The sequence below is a fragment of the Medicago truncatula genome, chromosome 3 (assembly GCF_003473485.1).
Source record: "Medicago truncatula cultivar Jemalong A17 chromosome 3, MtrunA17r5.0-ANR, whole genome shotgun sequence".
NCBI classification, from domain to species: Eukaryota; Viridiplantae; Streptophyta; class Magnoliopsida; order Fabales; family Fabaceae; genus Medicago; species Medicago truncatula.
The window spans coordinates 29547140-29553965 of NC_053044.1; the positions used below are offsets into that span (position 1 = coordinate 29547140).

Here is a 6826-nt window from a genome sequence, read left to right on the forward strand (position 1 = left end):
TGCTATATTTTTTTTGAAGGGACAACTTTGCTATACTTATGGCATAAAAGAGTTTTTTTCCTATACTTATGGCAAATTTGATAATAATGAGAATAAAGAGGAAACAAATTAGTTTTATAATTTACAAAATGATCATTAGGCACATAATAAAATCAAGAACTCATGAGTTTAAAAAGGCCAATTTTGAAAATTTAATGGAATACAATTATTATATATTGTTAGTAGATATGTTATAAAATAGAATAAGTCACACTTCATAGTTATTCGTAATTATGATGATAAAGCCAAAAAAAAATTAAAAAAGGAAATTAGTTTATATTTGCAAATTACCATCAAGCATATAAAATTGAGAAGATAATGATTTTTAAAAAGGACAATTATGAAAATTTGTTAGAGTACAATTTTTATACTCCTTTTGTTCCCGTATGTAAGCCCCTTTTGTATTTTTTACATTTTTTAAAAAAGGTTGTCAGTGTAATTAATATGTTTGTTTTGTGTGTTAATGTTATTAAATTGTCATTTGTTTGTATGTGTATTAAATTTGACTTTTCATATTTCAAGATAAGTTAGGTAATCAAGCAATCATTCCCCTGACAATATACTATGTGACTTGCTGATAAAGACGGTACAATTTCCTAATAACACGTTACTCAATTTTAAAATAAGTAGTATACCCCTCGGTTTGCATTTTAGATTCATTCAATTAATAATGTATATCATCTTTATTATAGACCACATACATCATTTAATGAATAAATCTAAAATGCAAAATTTAACCTATATAAGTAACCAGAGGGTGTATGGTTTAAGGTTTTTAGACATACATTAAGAAATGTAACAATCATGTTAAAAAACATGACAATTTTATTAAACTAATTTTATTTACTATTGATGTAATGTTTGAAAATAGTGTACCTTCAATAAATTAGAGGGTACAATTGAAAGTAAAATAATATTTTTACATTGAAAACTGTCAGTACCATTTATTTTAAAACAATTTTTTATTAATTAAAACGACACTCATTTTAAAATGGTGAGGACATTAATTGTCATCAATTAATATATATGTGTGTAAATTATAACTAGAAAGTTTGTAGGTTGTGTCTTAAGCCCTTCTCTTTATTTTCAATTTTCATCGAGTAAATTATTAAATTGGTTACTGTCTTTGTAACAAATTTTTAAATTGATCCATGACTCTATTAATAACACAAAATGGTCTCTGTCTTTGTCCAATGTTTCTCAGATTGGTCCTTGACTCTATTAGTTGTTTTGTATTTTATGTCATTAATGTAATCAAGCAATCATTCCCCTGACAATATACTTTGTGACTTGTTGATAAAGACGATACAATTTCCTAATAACACGTTACTCAGTTTTAAAATAAGTAGTTTTAGATTCATTCAATTAATGATGTATATGGTCTTTATTATAGACCACATACATCATTTAATGAATAAATCTAAAATGCAAAATTTTGCCTATAATAGTGACCGGAGGGTGTATGGTTTAAGGTTTTTAGCCATACATTAAGAAATGTAACAATCATGTTAAAAAAACATGACAATTTTATTAAACTAACTTTATTTACTATTGATGTAACGTTTGAAAATAGTGTACATTCAATAAATTAGAGGGTACAATTGAAAGTAAAATAATATTTCTACATTGAAAACTGTCAGTGACATTTATTTTAAAATAATTTTTTAACTAATACGACACTCATTTTAAAATGGCGAGGACATTAATCGTCATCAATTAATATATATGTGTGTAAATTATAACTAAAGTTTGTAGGTTGTGTCTTAAGCCCTTCTTTTTATTTTCAATTTTCATCGAGTAAATTATTAAATTGGTCAGTGTCTTTGTACCAAATTTTTAAATTGGTCCATGACTCTATTAATAAAACAAAATGGTCTCTGTCTTTGTCAAATATTTATCAGATTGGTCAGTGACTCTATTAATTGTTTTGTATTTTAAGTCACTAATGTACCAAATAAGATCCAAAAAACATTATGTCATTAACCACTAAATAATATTCAAAAGACATTGAGTCATTACCATTCAAAATACGAAACAATTATTAGAGTTAGGGACCAATCTAAAAAACCTTTAACAAAGACATAAATCATTTTGAGTTATTAATAAAGTCAGAACCAATTTAGTGATTTACTCAATTTTCATCACATAGTAAGTTATCGAGTATCAAGTATTACTTATTACTTCAACATGAAATATGATTGCTTGATGAGAATTGTTGTTCCCACTTTTGATATGGCTGTGCCACACGAGTAAATTACTCAAATACCCCTCGGCAGTTAACTGCCGAATTATGAAACCGGCTGCAGTTAACTTCCGAGAAAAACTTCGGTAGTAAACTACCGAGGAAAACTAAAAACTTTGGCAGTTAACTGCCGAGGAAACCTCAAATCTGTTTTTTTTTTTTTTTTTTTATTCTTTGAGAATATTCCGCGGTCTTTATCATTTTTGATTGATTTTTCTTAATAATTCGTTTTTAATTTTATTGATTTGCCTTCCTTATTTATTTTAATTGTATTACTCCTTTAAATCTTTATTTTTTGTTATAACTGCTTTGATCTTCAACAATAGTGAATATTTTATTTCCAAAGAACTTTCACGGAATTTTCTTCTTTTATTTCCTTTTTACGGAAATATTCACAATTATTTTAATTGTATTAGTCATTTGATCTTCTTCTTTTTTTTGCCTATTTTATTTCCAAAGAACTTTCACGAAATTTTCTTCTTTTATTTCCTTTTTCTTTGTTTTAGGCTTAACATTTAAGTCCTCAAAAAACATTTCAATAAGTGTAAAAATTAAGTATTTGAATATTGTTTTGCAAACTACTTAAATAAAAAAAAAAATCTTTGTATACAATTATTTTAATGTAGAAAATATAACAACATATTATACCTTAAAAAAATCGTTGTGCACAATTATTTTAACGATTTTTTTATTGTTATTTGTATTTAAGTAATGTGCAAAACAATATTCAAATGCTTAATTTTTACACTGATTTAAATGTTATTCTTATTAAGATATATACAAGTATAATACTGCAATTGTTTAAAACGTACCAAAATAATGATTAAACATTCAAAATCAATAAATATTATTAAAGACAATTTATGGTTTTTGTCAAAAAAAAAAAGTTTGTTATTAATGACAATTTATGGATTTTGTCAAAAAAAAAAAAAAAAAAAAAACAGGTTTGAGGTTTCGACAGTTAACTGCCGAAGTTTTTTTTTTCTCGGTAGTTTACTGTCGAAGTTTTCCTCGGCAGTTAACTGTCGAGGGGCATTTTAGTAAATTAATCGTGTGGCATAGCCAAACCAAATGTGGGAAGCAATTCTCTTGCTTGATTACCTCGCTTCTGGTACACAACAAAGAATCTTATCCCTTCTCAAATCAGCAGCGGCCAGCATATGTTCTTTCAATATGAAATGCAACTACTTTATGGATCTTTCTATCTCCAATTGCAAGCAGAAGCCTGAAAGAAAGAAAAAAATGAGCAGGGAGACACTAGTATAACATTTTGAATATGCTTTAGAGAAAACTAACCCGTTAAATTCAATTTGTGTACACTCTGGTGAAACCTTTTCTTGAATCATACATACACTCCCGTGAATTTGTGTAAATATAGTTCTTTCTCTCTCTCTTATCCTTAAAAAGAGGTTATTTCTCTTAAGAATTTTTTTTTGTTAACAAGGTTCATTTTGGTTATTGAAGTGCCACTGAATATTAGTGATAAGGTAATATTCGGTTGACAATTGAGGACAGAAAGATAAGATAAGATATGGAGATGTAGAGGCTTATATTTTTGGTTATAAAGTTCGAAAGAAAGAAAAAATAGTTTTAGGCTTAAATGATCTTTTGGTCCCTTAAGTATTTATTTGGTATCGTTTTGGTCCCGTAAGTAATAAAATGTCCGTTTAGGTCCCTTAACTTTATTTAAAGTATCGGTTTGATCCTTTCTGTTAATTTAATTCAAAAAAACGTTAAGTTTAGGGACCAAACTAATACTAATTAAATAAGTTAAAGGACCAAACTAATACTAATTAAATAAGATAAGGGACCAAAATTTAACGTTTTTTTTTTAATTAAATTAACAGAAAGGACCAAACTGATACTTTCAATAAAGTTAAGAGACCAAAACGGACCTTTTATTACTTATGGGACCAAAGCGATACTAAATAAATACTTAAGGGACCAAAAGAACATTTAAACCATAGTTTTAATTATTCTTGTAAAGTATTGGTGTATTCTAAATTATCATAAATGTAAAGTGCAACATAACGCAATAGAGTTATCCCGAATAAAATCTAATTGGCTACTTAGCTAGCACTACTAAACGCCTGGTTTCCACAAAATCAAGAATTTGATGACGTCACATGTTTTACTCATTTCTTCATAAACCCATTAAATTGCATGTTCGTGAAATTCCACGAAATCAATTTTCGTTGGATATAGCAATGCTCTGTATTAAATTGAAATAATGAAAATAGTATTAATTATAGTTATAATTGAAGAAAAAAGATTAATATTGAATTGAAAGTGAAATAAATCAGTTATTTTAGAATAATATTTTTCTACAAAAAAACCCATTTATTTAGATGGAGAGAGTATACTCACAAAGACGCGCGCACACACAAATATATATATATATATATATATATATATATATATATATATATATATATATATATATATATATATATAGGGCATATCAAGTAAGAGGAGTAGTTATAATGAGAGGATGAGAGGAATTAATTTGGACCATTGGATCAACACTACAAGAATAATGGTCTTTTGCTAGGGATTTTGTCAAGGTTTGAAACCCCTGGCAAATTTGCCAGGGACAACCACTGTCAAAAAAGACAGGGACTTTGCCCCTCGTTTTTTGTAAAATGGCGTGGCTTTTGCTTAGGCGGGAGTTTGAAAATCCAAAAGCTGAAGGAATCTCTGCTGTGTCAGAGAAAACCGACGGCTTATGCCAGGGCTTTGCCCCTCGGATGCGCAAATAGCAGGCTTTTTCCGGTTGAGTTGACAAAGCGCTGGGAAAGCGTGTCTGTTGCAGGCGTGCCAGGGGCTAAACCCCTCGGAAATTGCTGATATCCGTCGCATTTCCCTGCCGTTCTGCGCCTAGTCTGTGCCTACCCTATAGTAGGATTTGACCATCTGTGCCAGGGAGGTGCCCCTCGCAAAGGCCGTGGTTTATGTTCCCTCCCTATATAAGAGATGCACCGGTTATTTGAGCCAGCAACTCTTAACCAAAATTTTCTTCACAAATTTTCTTCACCTAAAACACAAAACCTTCATCAAACTTCATTTATTTGGTAAAACAATCTTCATTTCTTATCAGTTTTTATCATGATATTAATTTTTAGTGGTTACTAATGTTATTTATTTTCTATACTATTTGCAGTTGTGTTATTTGTCGCCTCCTGTGGTCAGCTATTGCCCCAGCTCTTGTTGTTTTTGGATTGAATTGCAGATATTTTTTTGCAAAGCTTGAACAAGTTAGTTTTTTTGTTTCTTTCCTCATAACACTATAACTGATATTTGTCGCCTCCTGTTGGGTAATTTTTTTTGTCCGAAAATGTAAATAAATTAAATGTAATGATGATAATTTTTTTTTCTCATATTATTATGTACGAATATTGTTAGTAATTTTTTATTCGAATTTGGTAAATATATCCATGTTTTTTTTGTGATAAAATGATGAAATGCATGTTTTTGTTGTGATAAAATGAATTATATATATTTGCATGTTTTTTTTTTTTTATCATATGAAATATATATGCATGTTGTTTTAATTTATTGTGATGAAATGAAATATTTGCATGCTGTTTTTTTTTTTTTTTTGTGATAAAATGAAATATATGCATGTTGTAGTAGAATGTTAAAAGAAATATGGTCAAACAATAATTGCTTATATATATTCTGTTTTTTTTAATAATAAACTTTAATTGTTTTAAAGAAAAATAGGAAAGAAAATAGGACTAGTTTAATTAATTTTAGGCAAGTGTACATTTCGGTACTATTTTAAAATAACAAAATTAGGAAATATTGTTTTAAAAGTTAAATTGTTTGTTAAACTAAATCTGTTATTAAAATTTTATTTTTTTTTAAATTTTTAATACCTAGTTTTTATAAAGATATTTTAGTTTAGTTAATGCCATATTAAAACCAGTTTTTAAATTATAACATAATTATAATTTAAATGCGGGATCTGATCACTAGGTTGACTCAAGAACAGCTTGCTGCCCATATGCAAACCCAACAGGACCTGATCCATGAGGTGGTTAGGAAGCAACGAGAATTCCTAGACTCTCAGTTGGACACATTTAGGCAAGAGCAAGGCTCGAATATGAATGAGCAAGGTGTTGGGCAGCAGAGTGGAAGCCGAGAGAGTGTGAGGGCTCCTCCAGGGTGTGATGATGATGCGGATGACCCCTATGAAGTGTATGGTGAGGGCGAAGAGGATGATGATGACGACCTCGAGATGCATGATTGATGCTTATGATGCTTGTTGTGTGTTTTCTTTACTATTATGTTATGGTTTGTATGATTTTGGGAGGTTTTCCATGCTTCCCGACACAATATTTATTTTCCTGCACGGTTTGTAATATTATTAAGTACACTTTCTATTTCATGCATTTTAATTAGACTTATTAGTGTTTGTGTGATTAAACTTTATTTATATGCATTTAATTGTGTTTTAAAAAAAATTTAATTTTTTTAAATATATATTTTTTAATTAAATTGATTTTTTAACCATTTAATTGTATTACAAAAACAATTTAAAAA

At 28.5% G+C, this 6826-nt stretch overlaps 1 protein-coding gene across 2 annotated transcripts in view; it reads right to left on the reverse strand.

Moving 5' to 3' along the window:
* LOC25490950 (uncharacterized) overlaps window positions 1–3802 on the reverse strand; it is a 70331-nt gene extending 66529 nt beyond the window's left edge. For both annotated transcript variants that reach the window (XM_039831303.1, XM_024777884.2), the window contains exons 1-2: window positions 3578–3802; window positions 3383–3506 (exon numbers count right to left, since the gene is read on the reverse strand). The gene's annotated coding sequence lies outside the window, so the exon portion shown is untranslated. The remainder of the gene's footprint in view (window positions 1–3382; window positions 3507–3577) is intronic.
* Window positions 3803–6826: the final 3024 nt, after the last annotated feature.